General features: G+C 39.5%; 2 long non-coding RNA genes across 2 annotated transcripts; both read left to right on the forward strand.

The window, feature by feature from the left end:
- Positions 1-9,581: 9,581 nt before the first annotated feature.
- LOC308118536 lies at positions 9,582-11,880 on the forward strand. Its single transcript, XR_013935891.1, has 5 exons — positions 9,582-9,693; positions 9,776-10,093; positions 10,190-10,277; positions 10,503-10,572; positions 10,670-11,880. It is a non-coding gene; the product is annotated as an uncharacterized lncRNA (long non-coding RNA).
- Positions 11,881-12,268: 388 nt separating this feature from the next.
- Positions 12,269-14,991, forward strand: LOC308119082. The gene is made up of 5 exons (XR_013935916.1): positions 12,269-12,359; positions 12,442-12,756; positions 12,853-12,940; positions 14,063-14,132; positions 14,249-14,991. It is a non-coding gene; the product is annotated as an uncharacterized lncRNA (long non-coding RNA).
- The last annotated feature ends 4,438 nt before the right edge of the window (positions 14,992-19,429 follow it).

Here is a 19,429-nt window from a genome sequence, read left to right on the forward strand (position 1 = left end):
AATGCAGCAGCACTCTGAATTTTGAATAGAAAAGAGGAGGTCTCACTTCAGGCACTAAATTTTTTTATGTCACTTAATCCTGTTCAAGTAAATCTTCCTCTTTGAAAAGATTGTGTGATTATTTGGCACCTTGCAGCTTTTTGTATTAATGTGGGAACCGTTTTGAGTTTGCAGTTGACTTGATGTTGAATAAAGTAAAAATGTGCCCACAAGTATTATTTTGTTTGCTAAAGTTGGGTTCATCTTCTGTCTTCATTGAGATTTTAAATTGCCTGTAAAACACTAAATCAGATCATCTGGAACAAGTTTCGTGTTCCCACCATCAAAACGAAGCACGATGAAGCAGTGCCTTAAAGCTCTTCAGTGACCTCATGTGTTTGCTGTATACTTTTCGAAATGTCTCTCTGGTTCGCTGACCTATATAGGCCTTACTCTTCGCGGTTTTACACGAAGTAAAGTCAAAAGTGAAGAAAAGATTGTTTTTTAATTACATTTCACAATGGGGGTTGAGAAATTTGCTAAATTGAACGTTGCATACTGAATTTATTGTTCAGAATCTATTAATACAAGAACAATATTATACAGTGTGGCTCCCTGCTAAGAGATGATTTATTAATAGTTATAGGAGATCTCGGCTGATTTTACACATCAAAGTGTTCTCTGGCTTCTGAATGTGTGGGGGGATGTCCTTTGAGGCTTCACGGTGCTGTGTGACGTCTGATAAGGTGCCTGGGGGTGATTACCTGTGTCAGCATGGCCTGGGGTCAAACGCTTTGAGGATGAAAATTAAACATTTTATCTGGGGCTGTGCAGCTGGACTGTTAAGTCATGTTGCTCATTTCTGCTTAGGAGCTCGAAGCACAAAGCCAAAACCAAAATCTTCAACCGCTGTTGGTAGTGATTGTTCCATTGTGGGCAACAGTTTCAGTTGAGTTTCAGCTGAACCACAATGACTTGATTCTACACCTTCGCTCTCTGGTCTCGTTGCACGTCACACTGTGTATTTTTCCATTCCATTACTTTTCAGCGTGCAAGATGGATGTGCAGTTCGAAACAAAAGTTGGAAATCCACGTTGAAGAAATAAGATAGTTGGACAAACTTAACTGAATTGCTTCAATGTAATTCATTAACTTACGTTAATGAAGTTAATTAAGTTAATTAAGTTTGAAGAACTTGATTTATTTAGCTGTTAACAATTGAAGGAATCCAGTTAAGTTGGGCCAGCAATTTTCTTTTTCAGTGCATCAACCAAAAGCTTTCCAAAATGAGAAAAAAAAAGACTTTAAGTGCCTTTTAAAAAGTCTGCAGTTATGAGCGTGCCGAGGGACAGGGGCAAGTCATTCCATACTCTGGGGGCTACAGCCTGAAAGGACAAGTCCCCCCAGGTTTTAAAGGACTTCTTTGGGACCTGCAGGACACTCTGGCTTGAAGACTGGCTGGTGCGCCCTGAGGAGTTGGCCAATGTACTGAGGGGCCAATAGAGAATAAAAAACATAAAATATTCCCATAGACACTTTCAATTCAGATATGAAACAGGTTTATGTACATTATGTGTCAGCTACTCCAGCAGCTGCTACCTTTTAATCATGTCCTGAAAAGTAAGGGTTTTTTTTTGTCTTGATAACACTGATATTAGATTCAGTGGGAAAAACGTGTGTTTTAACAAAGGGATTAATAGTCAATCATGATAGGAGATGTTGTAATGTCGCCTGATCTGAGCCAGAGAGAGCTGGTAGATGTTCAACAAAAGAGGCTCAAGGATGAAACCTAGAGGAATCCATATGCTCAGATGAATAATTATTTAATTCCCTGTTTTGCAAGTAAGATTCAAACCAATTTAATGCCGTGTCAGAATTTCCAACCAGTCTTTGAGTCTGTCATGCAGTATGTTGTCGTCAACTGTCTCGAAAGCAGCACTAACATCTGGTAACATTAAAATAAAAGTGATCGACTCACATTAAGAGAGGATGAATGCCCAGACTTCATGTTCATATTTGAAAAATAAAACTTCAATTGCAGTTTAAAATGGGATATATTGCGCTTTATAAAATCTTTCTGCCTAATCGGCCTTTGCCTGGTGTATTTAGTAGTATCAAAACATAGTCCAGTCCAAACACATGCATAAGAGATTAATTGATGGCTGTAAATTGTCCATAGGTATGAATGAGACTGTGTAATTGTCTCTCTGTGTTTGCGGACACGGTGCTCCTCTGTCCATCGCCCAGAGTCACGATGTAGATGTAAAAATCCCACCACAGAAAAGTGTGTTTTCCCCATTTTCTCTGTTTATTGCCATCCCTCACAGTATATTGAAATATTGATGTGCATATATAATATGTATATAAAGATTAAAGGTGAAGCTTGATTGATGTGTTTTGTAAAGAGCTGACAGACAGTTGATCTGTTGTGTCATTCACACCAACACAGATCCACCAACGCACTGCGAATTCCGAAAATGACACACATGTGCTCATTATGTTCCGCAAAGCAGCTTGGAGAAGATGGACACACACGCAGAAAGACTGTTAAATGTATTTCCTCTCCGGGATGTAAAAAAAGAAAAAAAAAAAAAAAAGAAAAGAAAATCTCAGATACGGTTGCTGTTAGAGAGGCACTTGGGCTGAAACTGTGTTTCTCTTCCACTATTTTAAATTTATGGACTGTGCATGCCCATTTGTGAGTGAATCATGGAGTGTTCAAAACCGAGAACAAGAGGTATTAGCCCTTCTGATGTCTTTGTGTTCTACCAAAAGCTTTCTACATGGCATCTTAAATATTCACAAACATCCATCACGGCCTGAAAGGGTCACAGACTCGCTTGCACTCAAAAAGGAATCACATCCACTCTACCCTCGGCTCACAAACATGCCGTACGCATTCAATTCGATACTGTTTTGCTCCTGGGATGTATTTTAATCGCCCTACTTCCATCAGTCCTTTCTTTGAGGTCCACGTAACTTTGATGGTGATTCAGGGACAAGAAATGTGTTGTCCTTGTATCCTGCATAATGACATTTTAGGAGATTCAAGGAGGTAGTGTAATTTTTCACAACTTCAGAAGCCAAACCCTCATGTGATCTTCCACGCCCGCAGCGAGGTCGTCTCCAAATCCCGGTTTGGGAACCACTGACATGAGGAATAAAACAACAACGTGGTGAAATCTGACATCCTCCTCTGAAGCAAAGTCATATCATATGTGACGACATTTTTTATTGTTAGGAAGTGGTCACACAGTGTGAATGTGTGTGTGTGTGTGTGTGTGTGTGACAAGATGATATTGCTCTGCCCTGATTATTTCCCAGTTGCAATTATCAAAGGGAGGGACAGAGCGATAATGAAAACAAACAAAACTGTTCATCAGCGGTAATCTTGGTATAAGGCACTTTTTTTTCCGGCCCTAATGAAGGGAAATGAGATGAGGCTCGAGGGACACACAGACGGTTGGTGCTGTGGTGAAAAGCAACGGTATCTCCGCCCGTTATCTGGGACTCTTCTCACTCTGGTGAGCGGGGCTGACGGCGCTCAGCGCAACTGCCATTACCAAAGATCTCATTTATTAACCCAGCATTTGGACAAAACAGGACGCCAGTAGGCACACACTCATGCATAAATGTGTGCACACAAATCAGTCGCAACAAACGCACGCACAAATCATCATACTGAGTGGGAGGGAGCAGGCATTTGAACAAGCATGTGAATAAGAGAAGATACAGCGTCCATAAAGTACCGATGCTCCTCCACACAAATATATGAGACATACATTTCAAATGTGGTGCTCCCACATGTCAAATAAATTGAACGGGCTTGGTTTTTTTTTTTTTTTTTTCTTTGAATGCCTGGCAGTCTCATCCCTCCACAGACCGGTTGTCAACCTGAACCCTTTAAATAGATCCTCAGCATGTAATCAGATTCAGCAACAGCTCTGCATCAGGAGCGAGAGGGAGAGGGAGGAGAGAAGAAGAAAAGAGTGACAGCTTGAAAGCTTGTGTGGTAATATGTAAAAAAAAAAGAAGCCACAGAGGTTAAACCTGACAAGTATATTATATATATATATGGCTGCAGGACAGGATAAGAGTAAAAATAAGAGAAGTAGTAAAGCCTAAACAAACTGCTTCGATCAATTTAACTTCTTTATCAATGCAAATGTCTTCATGCCTCAAGCTGAAAAAAGCAAAGTGTCACACATAGATGCAGGCATGACTTCAGGGGCCTCTATAATGACCTAATCTAATCTTAACATAGTCCTGACCTGATTTGAATCTTGATTGAAATGTTTTTAAAAAAAAACAAAAAACTCAAAGCCTCCATCTTTAAAATGAATTACCTTTTTTATGTGCTTTTTTGTCACTTATCATCAGATGGCTTTGTCAAAGTTTGTCATATCTCCTTTCTTAATCTAAATACTTCATAGATAATAGTTATTTTCTGAAGATTTTGCCTCACATGTAGTTTTTCCACTCTGAAATCTGTTGATGTAGTTTTCATGATTCGGCTCTGCGGAAGTTCTTTGCCAGCCTGGCAATCTCAAGGGTTCTCCATGAATTGAGTTTCATTCCACTATGAAGATGAAACACTGCCATCACCTGCCTGTGTGAGCACGTTGAGGTGTCCAAAATATCAGTAAAACCTGGAACATACATTGCTTTTACAGTATATGTGCTGAGCTGCTGCTTTGTTCTTGTGAAGTGTAGTGTAATAGTAAGAACATAGGTGATGAGAGCACCCCCTGCTGGTCGGCAGTACAATTAAAGCACTTCCTCGCTGCATCACCCCGTTGAACCTTGATGTATAAACCCCTACTGCCATTTGATTCTCTCCATCCTTTGTGTGAGGATGCGCATACTCTGATTTTCTCACGCTCACAGTTGCTTTGACACGGTAGTGAATATTGTGGTTATAGACCAAACTGTACTTCCTCAATCAAAACCTCATTGGCTGAATCCAAAATGGGTCAAGAAACGTGTTGAGGAATGTTGATTTGCATGAGCGAGATCGCTGTCAAGGCCTTGTGAATCCACTTCAAGTGTGACATTCATCATTTTGACTCTGCGTTTGACTCCTTTGGTAAAGTGTGAGCTTCCTGTACTTGTTTTTCTTGACACATAAGAGTGTAAAGGCACGTGTGAGTGCAGATTTAGAGGAAATGAGACAGACTGTGGTTGGGCCTGAACTTAAGGCTGTGGTGGACATACAAATGTATATACGAACTACTATATGTCAATGAGGCTTTACAGTCCTGTTACTCACACCTTGGTTTTTGTTTGATATATTTTGATTGCGTGTACAGCCGAGGACTTTTTCGAATTTTCTGTGTTTTTTTTTTAGGGCGTCCATGCCTTTACTGTCTTTTTATTTACTTTTGCGATTAACCAAAGTTCCCCATGTCCTCTCATTCTCCGTGGGCAGGCTATATGAAAGAAAGGTATTTCATGTAATATTGTTTTTCCTTCATTTTTCCTTCATCGTCCTTTTCAGAGGTCATCTCGTGGCTCTCAAGCACATGATGCAATGGCAAAATAAAGGAATGAATAAATACAGACGTTTTAGTTGTGCTCTGAAGGTAAACTTAGAGAAAGACTGTCCATTAAACTGAGTCCTTCAAGTCGCACCATCGACCGCTTCAGTCCACTGTGTACATTGACAACATTACACAAGTTATTCAGTTACACTATGACACACTTATTTCTACCAAGACACTTCCTATGGATAATCTCTTTGTTTCCATTCTCAAGACATTAATGTCTGAATCATAACTAATGAAAAACTGCGACGGTTGTGAACTCTTAAATTTGCATGTGTTTCTGCAGAAATTGAAACTGTAAACTTGTACAGGTTCATCAGGTGTAATCATATAAGGACACATCTTTGGTGGCGACTCCTTGGAGAACGTCTGCTTGGTTCAGATGTTCTGTCTTCCTCTGTAGAAACATTTGCCTTTTCATTCGGGTGATCCAAGAGCGAACTAGCTGGGTACAGCTCTGTCTTCTATAAAGCTGAATATAATATTTGGTTTTAGACCAATAATTGGAAAGATGATAACAAAATTAATATGCATCGATCGAAACACCTATTTTAATGCAATTTTTTTTTTTTTTTAGCTCAATATAATTATGATGAATGAGCAACAAAAAACGTGCAAATACAAACGCTTAGGTACAGTTGTTGGGCACAAAATTTAAATTAGTGACTCTAAAAAAACCCTGATTTTGTTAATTTATAATCATTATTTTTTGTTTGTTTTACTATAAATTATGGCTTTTGTGCATTAAGATCATTTCTCAATTCTCAGAACTCAAGTACAGACAAGTAGGCATATTGAGAAACTGCCTTTGATGGCCCCAAGGTTGTCCAACATAGGTTTGTACATGTACTCTGGTGAAATTAACCCACGACAGGACACAAGACTGTACTTTTCAGGTCTTTTAAAGTTGATTTTACCAACTTAAAAACCAAACGCATGGCAACCAAACTAAAAAAAACAAAACACAACTTCCTGTCCAAAGAACTGACAGGGGTCACCAAAGCAACACTGCCCCCTGGTGGCATAAACACGAGTATTTTGATAGAACTGATGCCAACATGTCCCCCGGCTAGCTCAGTTGGTAGAGCATGAGACTCACAATCTCAGGGTAGTGGGTTTGTGTCCCTCGCCGGGCGCCACCTTCCCGTGGGCTCACCACCTGCAGGAAGGTTCTTAAATGGTGCATTGTGATCTGGGTGACAGTACTCAGACTGTCACCCCCGCGACCCGGAAATGGATAAGCGGAAGAAAATGAATGAATGAATGAATGAATGATGCCAACATATAGTAAAACCTATATTGTATTACTTGGACCACCAACTGTGAGGAACCTGGAAGTTACTTTTGACCAGGACTAATCCTTCAACTCCACATTAAACACGTCTGCAGGACTTTTCTATTTCACCAGGAATGTTTCCCAGACCAGGAACCATATCAAGGTGTCCAAGTGAGTCATCACATCACATATGACCTTCTCTTCATTGGCTTTAAATCTACAATAGAATTGAACATTCATTTTAACTCTTAAAGTTCTTAACAACAAGACTATAACAACATCATATCTTAAAGAGCTGTTAGTCCCACACTGTAGAGGAAATCTTATAGTATCAGGACGCCTGCTTTCCCACTTTTATGAGCGTCGCCCAGTGTTCAGTTTTATTCTTATTTCTTCACTAAACATGGATCCAAATGAAGACATTTGTGGTTCACCATTTTAAACTATCCATGAGCTTCGCCGTAAGAATTTTACTTTTTTTTCTCACTAACTGATTTTTAGATATAAATAGAGACCGTAACCGTGTGGGCACATACATTCAATTCAATTCAATTCAATTTTATTTGTAAAGCGCTAAATCACATCAACAAACATCTCAAAGCGCTCTTACAATGATAGAGTACAACAGGACCCAACTAAACCCTTCCAAAGCAAGCAGGTGTAACAAGCAACAGTGGCCAGGAAAAACTCCCTCGCATGGAGAGAAGTTCAAGAACTCCCTCTTCAGGAAGAAACCGTGGGGCGGACCCTAGACTCTGGAAGGACGGCCATCCGCCTTGACCGGTTGGGGGGAGAAGTACATGGGATAGGACAGGGAGAGAGAGGAAAAGAAGAGGGAGAGAGAGAGTGGCAGACAGGCCAGATAAGTACAAATACTAAGAAAAGTCTATGATGAGCGTTGGTCTGATGATGAGCCAATCTCAGTCTGGAGTTTAAGGGCCGTGCCGTTGCGGTGGGGTCCCGGTGCTGTGGTGGGGTCAGGTAGTAGGACCGTCGTAACTCCACTCTGTGAGTCTTGGGTCTGATCCCCTGGATCCTGCTCTCCTCCTGTCAGGGATAAAAAAGACGGCGGCAGTATCTGGTGGCTCCAGTAATGTTGTTACACAGAGAGAAAGAAAGAAAGACAAGAAACAGAACCTCCAAATGTAGAGTTCCTCCCATTAACGGGAGAGAAAAAATCCCCTCAGCAGTCTAGGCCTATAGCAGCTCAACTTAGTGGTCCTATTTTATTCCTATTTTATTCCTAAGGATAAGCTTTATCAAATAGGAATGTTTTTAGTCTACTCTTAAATAAACTAATGGTGTCGGCCTTTCGGACCGAGGCTGGTAGTTGATTCCAGAGTAAAGGAGCCATATGGCTGAAACTCCTGCCTCCTGTTTTACTTTTATGGACTTTAGGGATTACCAACAGTCCAGCATCCTCAGAGCGAAGGGCTCGTGGAGGGTGATAAACTTCTAGAAGTTTCTCGATATAGGACGGAGCCTTCTGATGAAGAGTTTTATATGTGATCAGAAGGATCTTGAATTCTATTCTAGATTTAATTGGAAGCCAGTGTAAGGATGCTAAGACTGGGGAGATGTGCTCTCTTCTTCCAGTTCTGGTTAGTAAACGTGCAGCAGCGTTCTGCACTAGCTGTAAGGTCCTAACAGAGGAGTTTGGACATCCTGACATTAGGGAGTTAACATCCTGACATTAGGGAGTTAACATCCTGACATTAGGGAGTTAAAGCAACACCTATCAAAAGTGGTACTTCCTCCAGCTTCTGGTACATGCCCAAGATGGCGACGTGCTCACATGCTCTTTTTTGGAAAAGAAAACTCAAGCGCAACATCCAAACTAAAAGCTTGCAAGCCGGAATCAAACTGGAGTTTCTCTCACAAGTGTATCTAAACTCACAAGCATTTTGTTGAATAGTTTAAGTGTAGACGTTCTCTTAAAGCTTCAACCCCCCCCCCCCCCCCCCCCCCCCCCCCCACACACACACACACTCCCCCCGAGCAGTGTTTGCACACCTACACATTCTGGAGAAGTCTGGTCTTCAGAAAGTTTTTTTTTAACTTTTTGAACACTGACATGAGGCTGATTTTTTTTCATAAAGGGGAGTTTGTTCCGTAGAGTTTTAGCATGCTGCTGATGGTATCGGTGATAAGAAAAGTGACCTGTCACGACAGAGCAGCCATGTAACCAATCAGAAGCGTTCGGTCCTTCGACAGGTATTAATACCTCCTTGAAGTCTTAGCCCTGCATCAGGTAAGGGAAAGCATTTGCATTTTCCTTGTTGTTTAAAACTAACAGTTTTAAGTAAATACAAGTTACAGAAAACATAAATTTCTAAATAATCACACCGTTTGCATTGCACCATTTATCCGGGTTTATCTCTAAAAGGACTGAGTTACAAAATTAAGAATGTCATAAAAGGGTGAACGTGCGATTTTCACTGAACATTACAGAGTCACAGTGTCTCAGTCTTAATCTGTTCTTTAATCAGTCGTCAAGCCACAAAGACTTTCTGGAGAGTTTGACTTTCCGAAGTGCTCAAGGAGTCTGCAGACAGACTTCCTGTGGTTAACAGCGTCCATCAGCTACTATTTCTTTTTCATATGTTGAAAGAGGTGACGGCTCAAATACACCAAGTCATGTATTGGTAATTATTTACGGTACACATTGCCAACACATGATTTACTATTTTATTCCTCAAAAAGCATTAATTCAGCTCTGAGCTGGGTGAAACAGCAACTAACCACTTCCTTTTTGTTGAACCTCCTCTGCATGTATACATGTAGGTGTTGATGAGAGGCTCCTCACTCTCCGTCTGAACGGCACAATGTTCAGCTCAACCCGAGCAGCTCTGCGCCTCCTGTTTTCTCTGCTGGGGATGCGGCAATTCTTTGCAGGTAGGATAAGGTTTACATTACTTACAAACAAGTTCAATTGAAGTTCAGATTATCTTCTGTACTGACTGGCTGCTTTCTTTAGGGAATCTTACAGGTGTTCAGAGGAGTGTGGCGGTGTTCAGAGGAGAAACAGCCGTGCTCAATTGCAGCAAATGGGCAATTAATACAACACAAATCACCTGGAAGAAAGACACACTTGTTATTTTTTCCTTCTCCAATAATATGTCTTTTTCTAACTTCTCCTCTCAAAGACAAGTCATAGATAAAGACTGTGTTACCAGGTTAAGTATTTTGAAAGCTCAGGCTGATGATGCAGGACTTTATTCATGCATATTAACCTCGAAGAAAGGCCTACAAGTCATTGAATGGAATGTAACTGTGACTGAGAATCCTGAGAAAGGTAGGTCAACCTTCTGACTGGCTCAGCATCTCCACAGCAGAAGAAACATCGTCTACATGTCACCTGAATCTAATTCTCTTCTGCTTTTTAATGCAGATTCATGGAGTACCCGTTGGTACCTTTGGACTACACCTGCCATAGGATCGTCTCTCTGCTTCATCATATTATCTGTCTGCCTCTACAGGTGAGTGAAAGTATAAGTTGATCTGTAATTTTAAAAAAGTCAGTTTACCTGAAACTACAAGCACTCATTTTTGGTCTTTCAATGTCAAAATGTGCTTGAGATAATCTAAAGAAACACACTGCAAAACATCTACAGTATGTTTTAATGACGAGGTCTCATGTCGTACATTAACTAGGTGAGCTATAAAGTGGCTTGTTGACGATGTTCTTTGCTCTACCTTTGCAGAAAATGTAAGATGGGAGCAACAAATCAGGATCCAGTCCAGGGCCAGTTTCAACCACAGTCAGCGGAAGAGGTGAACAAAACAACAATAACCTTGTCATGTTTAAGAGAGACCCCATCATTTTGACTCATTAGTCATGATTTTCTATTTTTATTTTCTGTCTTAATAGACAGACCTGACCCAACCACAGAGGAGACACAACAAGCGGCGGAGTGATTACATTGAACAATTAAATTCAATCTACGATCCCATCTGAGCTGGAGAGTCTTTCAAATGAACACACAAAAGCTGTTATGTTAGTCTTCGTCACACGTTTCAGCTTCAAGAAATGTCCTGAAAGAAGAGCCGTCATTGGAGGGACAAGTGACGAAGCCATGCATTAAAGCAGCTCTCGATAATTCATTATCTATTTTGTCTTGGTTGCTCACAGTAATTTGAACCCAATCTTGTACATTAGGATTTTACATTTGTGCTTGCATACCGCTTTATGCTCGAGAGTTTGTCCAAGTTCCTGAAAGTGCGTCCTTGGTTCAGTTACTCTTTGAAAAAAAACTTTACTTGCACCTAAAACGGTTGACCGTTTGTCAGCTTCGCCTGTATGGATTGTTCTATTGTGGTGTTGCTGAGCGGTTTGTGGGGCCTTTTCACTCATCAGGTTCAGCTCAAGTTAGTTTAGTTAGTTGGAGGAAGATGCTCAATCAACTGGTTGTTTGTGGAGCTTTGTGAACCAATGGACGAGAGCAGCAACATAACATCTGTTAAAAAGGTTACCCGATGTTTATTCAGCACCATTGGTGTGACATGATGTCTGGACTGTGTTGAGGATTAATAAGGCGTTCCTCCAGTAAAGGATAGTTTAATGAACACCACACACGCACACCGTTAACCTATCAAGCTCCACCTTTGACTCAATTAGAAGCTCCTGGCTTCCACTTTAATATTTATGCCATAAATCCCAAAGTAGGGGATTTGACTATTTGTTATATGGAATTATATATATATTTTTTTATTAATGGTGAAAGTTATAATAAAATTATTCCCTTAAAGTGTCATCCTGATCACATGCATGATTTGTATTATAGTGCATTTTATAGCTTTAAATTTGTCCTTGTTACTTTTATTATGTTCTTTTCTTCAAACATTCAGTTCCAAAATACTCCCTGTGATCAGGCCCTGTACTACTTACACTATAACGTTTCTTGACTTCCTTTTCTAGGACGAAGGCTTGACGGGGACAGTCGTCTGTTCCTCTAGTCGCTGTTTTATTTTTCCGGTGTTTGATCTCCTCCAAAGATACCTGGCACACACGACTCTAATGAATGTTTCCTGAAGATGTTTTTGTAAGATGTTTTCTTTTTTCAATAAACTTCAAACGCTACGAATAATACGTGTGTGTGTGTGTGTGTGTGTGTGTGTGTGTGTGTGTGTACACAGTTGCTTCATTTTAAGAACCACACTTCAGTTGAAAGTACAAGTTCAACTGAATCAGCGCTGAGGATTACCACATGATCTATATTTTTTCTGTTTCTGTTATTTGTGTACTCTATCGATTCCTCCTGAGGGAAATATTTAAATATTTAATGTTCTTATTTCCTGGTGCCGTGACATGTGAGCGTTGGGATTCGACCCTCTGGGCTTCAAATCATGGCGTTTTTTTTTAAACTTCTCAAATAGGTCAGCTCTAATTCGAGCGAACAGCAACTAGCCACTTCCTTTTTGTTGAACCTCCTCTGCATGTATACATGTAGGTGTTGATGAGAGGCTCCTCACTCTCCGTCTGAACGGCACAATGTTCAGCTCAAACCGAGCAGCTCTGCTCCTCCTGTTTTCTCTGCTGGGGATGCGGCAAGTCTTTGCAGGTAGGATAAGGTTTACATTACTTATAAACAAGTTCCATTCAAGTTCAGATTATCTTCAGTACTGACTGGCTGCTTTCTTTAGGGAATCTTACAGGTGTTCAGAGGAGTGTGGTGGTGTTCAGAGGAGAAACAGCCGTGCTCAATTGCAGCAAATGGGCAATTAATACAACACAAATCACCTGGAAGAAAGACACACTTGTTATTTTTTCCTTCTCCAATATGTCTTTTTCTAACTTCTCCTCTCAAAGACAAGTCATAGATAAAGACTGTGTTACCAGGTTAAGTATTTTGAAAGCTCAGGCTGATGATGCAGGACTTTATTCATGCATATTACCCTCGAAGAAAGGCCTACAAGTCATTGAATGGAATGTAACTGTGACTGAGAATCCTGAGAAAGGTAGGTCAACCTTCTGACTGGCTCAGCATCTCCACAGCAGAAGAAACATCGTCTACATGTCACCTGAATCTAATTCTCTTCTGCTTTTTAATGCAGATTCATGGAGTACCCGTTGGTACCTTTGGACTACACCTGCCATAGGATCGTCTCTCTGCTTCATCATATTATCTGTCTGCCTCTACAGGTGAGTGAAAGTATAAGTTGATCTGTAATTTTAAAAAAGTCAGTTTACCTGAAACTATTTTAATTAATTATTGGTCATATTACCATATTTGTATAAAAGGGCAAATCCAAAGACTAAGTTGTGAAAGTGATGCTAAACATAGTGGTAAAACGTCTGCAGTAATGCAGAACAATTAATAATGATAATAATCTTTTTTTATACTCACCCTATTTGTCCCAAATGTCAAAAAGGAAGAAAAATCTTGGCATAAAACCTACATGTTGGGTATTGTATGAGTATTTTGACTTTTGAGGTCATCGTGACCGACCTCTCTCCCAAAACACAAATATATTCATGTTCTTCAAATACTGGATTAGAAGTCCAAATGTAATAAAATGACATAACATGCAATTGGTGATTAGAAAAGAAAAAGGTCTTTTAAATTTACACATGTTCTTATGTACCAGAGCTGTCAAACCGGAAGTTAACAACCGGCTTGCAAGAGGTTCCAACCTGGCCCGACAAAAATTGTAAAAATATTAAAGAAAACATAGATTATTTCAAGACATTTCTGAAGAGTAGCGGAAACAGCACAACACTGAGACCTGAGCAGAGATCATGACAGACAGCTTCCTCATTAATCATAGCCAGGCTTTCTGTGTGTGTGTGTGTGTGTGTGTGTGTGTGTGTGTGTGTGTGTGTGTGTGTGTGTGTGTGTGTGTGTGTGTGTGTGTGTGTGTGTGTGTGTGTGTGTGCGTGTGTGTGTGCGTGTGTGCGTGTGTGTGTGCGTGCGTGCGTGCGTGCGTGCGCGCGCCGACTCATGACATCATTTTAGCCACTCGACTCTGGGTCTTATCTTGGTCTTGATCTGTGAACTTCTGTCTTCACCACCACTTCCTTTTCCACATTCCAAAAGTTTCAATAAACAAGTTAAAAAAATGATTTTCAAACAATTAAAATCAACTTTCTCATTTTTAAAATTGTTGCATGTTTTGTGTGATAGTATAAAGTCTGAAAAACAAAAGCTTTTATGATGCACATTTCACGTTTCATGAGCTAAACAAAGAATATTGCAAACATGAAAAGGACTGTTTGTAACTAACTAACTAACTGAGTGACTGACTTTACTTGATTACTTACTAGGATGCGAACCAAACATGAGACGGAGACGAGGACCCTGGTTAGTGCTGCTCTTTATCAGCAAAAGGAAAAGGTTAGAGGAACTTTAAGGTTACTTTTATTTCTACTACATCACGTTGCTCAACTGTATGTCGTTGGTAAACTATCCTTTACTATGCAGGGAAAAAAATTCTTCTTTTTTCTAAACAGATGGCCTTGACAGCTTCAGGCCCGTGCTGTCGGCAGGAACATTCCCGGGCTGTTTATTCGTCTGGGCAACCAAACATTTCAGAGGAAAACTGAAAGGGAGAAGAAAGTCGTTGGATGAAGAGTTCAACGAAAAGAAGACATGTGAACACGCATGAAAAGTAATAAAACTGAGAAAAATGATCTCAACATTTATCTAATGAACTATTCCTGTAACCTATTTATACTGTGTGTGTGTGTGTGTGTGTGTGTGTGTGTGTGTGTGTGTGTGTGGGGGTGGGGGTGGGGGTGGGGGTGTGTGTTCATTATGCACAGCAGTGATGAAGCCAACAACTGGTGTTGGGGTCAAACCTGCCCCCAGAGTACAACCAGGGCAATCAAAATATCTACTGCACTTTGTTAAATATCAGCTTCTTCATCTTATCAATAATAATGATCAGTTCAGGAAAGATCCTCTACATGTGCAGGCATGAGGTGGATTTTGTGAATTAAGACTATTTCAATAAGGAAGAGCTACCACATATGTTTTAAAAAGCAGGCTCGAGGCCTTATATTTTTTTTAATGAGGCTTTTAACTAATTGATCTCATTTATACTCGTAGGATTTTAGAAATTTTATTGATTCATTTACTTACCTTTGTTATGTATTGTATGTATTGTATTTTATTTTTGTTTTTAACCAGAAAAACACTTTGTACAGCATTTCATTGTACTAAAAGTGCTATATAAATAAAGTTTGATTTGATTAAAAAAAAAAAAACTCATAAAGACTTTGTGCAGTGTTTCAGAAGTCCTGTATTGTGAAAGAAGTGCACTAAATGGGAACATTTTCAAGATTATTTTTTCGCCTTTTCAAAAGGACATGAAGTATATTGTGGCTGCAGGAACGTCTCAATAGACGAGAGTCGTCTCGTCATCAGTTTGAAGAAGCAGGCTGGTCCAGCCACACAGAGGCTTCGTCTCAATGGGACTTTTCTACTCCCAACAACAACAACAATAATAACATTTCCTAGTGAAGTTCAATGTTAGAAATAAACACAGTACACGTTTCTCTTGGATAAGAATCTTTCCCTTCTTTTAATACAATGCTTTGTGGCTCTTTTCAGACAAACGCTGCGTGCTATGAATTAATGTTGCCAGCAGATGGCGACAACAAACATCTGAGCAGCCAAACTGTTTTCTGCTTATTTGAAGCTTTGTATTTCCGGGAGGGGGGGGGGGGGGGGGGGGCTTTGTACAGCTCACAGGGGGAATTCCTGCTGCAAAGAATGTCAGACCAGGAGACCACAGCAAATGGACCTGCACTGATAGGACTGCCATAGTAATGCACTTTTAAAGGGCAAACACACTGCATGCCTTATATGGCGCTACTTGGTCCGGCTGACCATCAAAAGTAAGGGTAAAGCATGTATTATTTTTAAATTGCACAGTGCCCTAATATCTTTTTTGAACTATTACTAATAGAAGGAGTTACCACCTGAAAACTCCCAGCGTTATTGAATGTACCTTTTTAAGTGTTAACAGTATTTCTGTCGACCCAGTTGAGATAAGGCTGTCTCCATTCTATTTCAGTGAAGTGGGGGAATTCTGTAGAAGGCTGGAATAAAAAGTTGAACTCAGAAGGAAGACAATTTAGTCGGTAGGTGGCGCTCACTTCAAAAGGGGTACATTGGCATGAAATTCTCAGAATTATGTGTATTTTACTGAAATAAAAAAAAAAAAGTGAAATTTATAGTTTATTGGATATAGCAATGCTATGTGTCATTTTATATGTTAATGTCTATCTCTGTGTCTTGTATGTTCTTCTATGAAATAAATATAAATTTGGCTCCCTACTTGTCCTTGTGTATTGCCTCGTACCAACATTTTAAACTGTACTGTTTGACGTCTAGAGACTACAACATATGATTCCATTAATATCTTACCTGGTACTAACGAAAGTACATAAATTACACAATTTGGTGGAATAACCCTAGAAAACCTTAACTTGTTTGTTAAATAATAGCTATTTGGATGAATTAAACCTTTAAAATCACAGGTAGGACATGAGGTAGTACTTTGGATGGAATACTCCCATCCTGCAGACGTACTTACTGGGATCGAAATAAAAGTGGAATACTGCTTAAATAAAGCTTTCAAATCATATATTAAGTGAAATCATCCTTTAAAAGAGTAACCTGTTAAATCTAAGGAATATTTTGAGTAAAATCATCCTTTAAAATGCTATATTTAATAGGGATGCACAATAACTATTGGTACCAATAATTATCAGCCATCGCTAGTATGGCGGTGTGTGCAGAGCAAATTTATTTATTTAACTGTTTTATGATAAGAGATGTTGTAATGTTACATGATCTGAGCCAGTGGGAGCATGTAGACGTTAAATAAAAGGGCCCCAATGATGGAGCCTTGAGGAACCCCACAAGTGATTTTCATTTGCTCAGATTCATAATCAGTAATCGACACAGAAAAGTCACAATTTTGAGAGTGAGATTTAAACTAACTTAGTGCAGTGCCAGAAATTCCCGATCATTTTTCCATTCGGTCCAGCAGTATGTTGTGGTCAACTGTGTCCAAAGCACCGCTAAGATCCAGTAACACTAAAACTGAGACTCTGGAAGTGCCACTGCTCATGTAGATGTCATTCAGCACTTTCATTAGAGCTGTTGTGGTGCTGTGGTTTGACCTAAATCCAGAATGGAAAACATTTAGGTCATTGTTTTGTGCCATAAAAGCATTAAGTTGTGTAAAAACTACCTTTTCAACAATCTTACTTATGAAAGGCATATTTGATATGGGCCTGTAATTACTAATTACTGAAGCATCCAGATTACTCTTTTTAAAGAGGTTTGATAACGGCTGTCTTCAGAGCTTTTAGAAAAACACCTGTCTGAAGAGAGCCGTTGACTGTCCGCAGTAGATCTGGAGATAAACAATTATAAACATCTTTTAAAATTCCTTTGTGGGTAGAGAGTGGGGGCTGCATGTTGTGGGTTTGAGGTGTTGAACAATGTCTAACAGGGGAAAATCTGCCAGATTAGAAATAGATTTTGGTGTGGAAATCATCACAAGCTACATCGGACTGCTTCAGCTCTGACTGGTGCTATGGTGTCAATGATGTTTATAACTTTAGAGCTGAAGTTACCGACAAGGTCGTTGTCAGGAGCTGGCATGCTAGGGAATGTCTGACTGAAACACTCAGAGTGTGTTTTCATCTGCAAAGAAATGAAGGAATTCTGATGTGTCATTTCAAAATAAAACAAGTTTGAAAATTCAATAGGACACCTGATTTCAAGGTGGAATAGCGCAGAAATTCCTTGTTGTCCCGGGGTCATTAAAACATCACAGTGATAATAGACCAAGATACATTAAGTCTAATGAAAAGGTTTGACCTGATGGTGGCACTAGAGGACAGGTGAACTCAATCATTTTCAAGGGTTATGTATGTATTCATCAAATAAACAAAGTGCCTGACAATAAAACTTGGTCAATAATTTGATGGAAATCCTTTTCTGAAGGCAAACATGCTTGAGGTCAAAGGTGTGCGTAAAATTTGAGGAGGGGGGGGGGGGGTTAGTGACATTGAACAATTTCCCACAATGCACCGGACGATTTCTCATGATACACTGCTATGCTGCGAAAACACTGACTGAAAAAAACGGTCTCGTTTGCGTGTACAAGCATCCATTCCCAGACACTGTTGATGGAACCACCTCTCACAAGTATCACAGTGGTTCAATAAAAATAAAAAGATTTAAAATGACTTGACAGATAACGTCATTACATTGTTGCGTAGAACAAACTATTCAAAGCAGCAATCAAACAACTTTTACAAAATAATTCTGAAATTATACATTTTTTGAGGATTTTTATTTATACTTGTTTTATGTATCTGTTAATGGTGTGTATGATTTTAAGCACTGAAAAAAATATGGTTTAAAATCATATAATGATGGAATATAACAGGCCCTTATCACGTTTTTTGTATTCCATCACAATCCACCGAACTCAAAAAAGTACTAACCACAGTGGCCTCTTAGTTCTGCCTCCAAAAACATAAAACTACCGACATGAATAACTAACCCAGTTGGTCATGGGAGGTCCACATCCAGGAGGTTTGGTCATTGTACACATTACACAGGTATTACCAAAGTCAAACATTGATATTTAATTGGAAAATTATATATTGCCAGTACATTGTTTTCATTCTGTCAGTAGTAATATCTACAGTCGTCCATTTATTTCATCTTTTGAGTAGTCTTCCATTGCTTTATGTACCTTTAACTCACTCACTCACTCGCTCACATATGTGCAGTAAACTAAAAGTGTGCATTCCCAGGGTGTCGCTACATTCATTCAGATTACTGGATTTTCAAATTGAGTTGACCTTCCAACCTGAAGCTCCACTTACAGCTTAATTTGGAAGCTCGGAGCAGATTGGATGGAGCTATAGGCACTGCTTGATGGAAACGGAGTAGTGAAAAATGCCAGCTTATGCACAGCCCAAGCTCACAGTTAAGAACTAAAATGCTCACTGGAGGCTACGCTTCCATTCCAGGCCACGACACAGTCTTGTGTATTTTACTCATTGATTTCTTTTTCAATAGGCTATTCTCCAGGGCTCAACATTTTTACAGGATAAGTGTATAAGGTTGTCAGAATGTTGTGGTAGTTAAAATTTTAAACACGCCCTTTTGTGTGGCATTCAGGGGTGTTTACCTCTACCATCACTGTGACGTGGAATGACCCCGGGACAACTAAGATTTATGGAGTTATTCCATCTTGAAATCAGGTGAAAAGATGTCATATACCAATTTTCAAAGTTGTTTTATTTTGAAATGACCCATCAGAATTACTTCATACTGACTGAGTGGTATCCTGGGATGGTCTACAATCACTATGATGTGGAATGACAACAGGACAACGAGGAAGTTTGGAGTTATTCCGCCTTGAAATTGAAAAGACTAATTGATATTCCACAGAAACATTAATTAAATTAGACTTTCGTCCTACTCCTTTTCTCATATGGTCGGACATTATTTATATAATTACTTATTTTTGACTTTGCCTTGCTCTGTTATGTTTATTTGCTTTATGTGTTTTTATCTAATTTAGTTGTTATTGTTTGTGCCGACTGGTCTGAAATAAACTTTCATTCTATTCAAATAATCAATTCAAAACCTTT

The sequence above is a fragment of the Lipophrys pholis genome, assembly GCF_963383615.2.
Source record: "Lipophrys pholis genome assembly, chromosome: 13".
In the NCBI taxonomy this organism is placed as follows: domain Eukaryota; kingdom Metazoa; phylum Chordata; class Actinopteri; order Blenniiformes; family Blenniidae; genus Lipophrys; species Lipophrys pholis.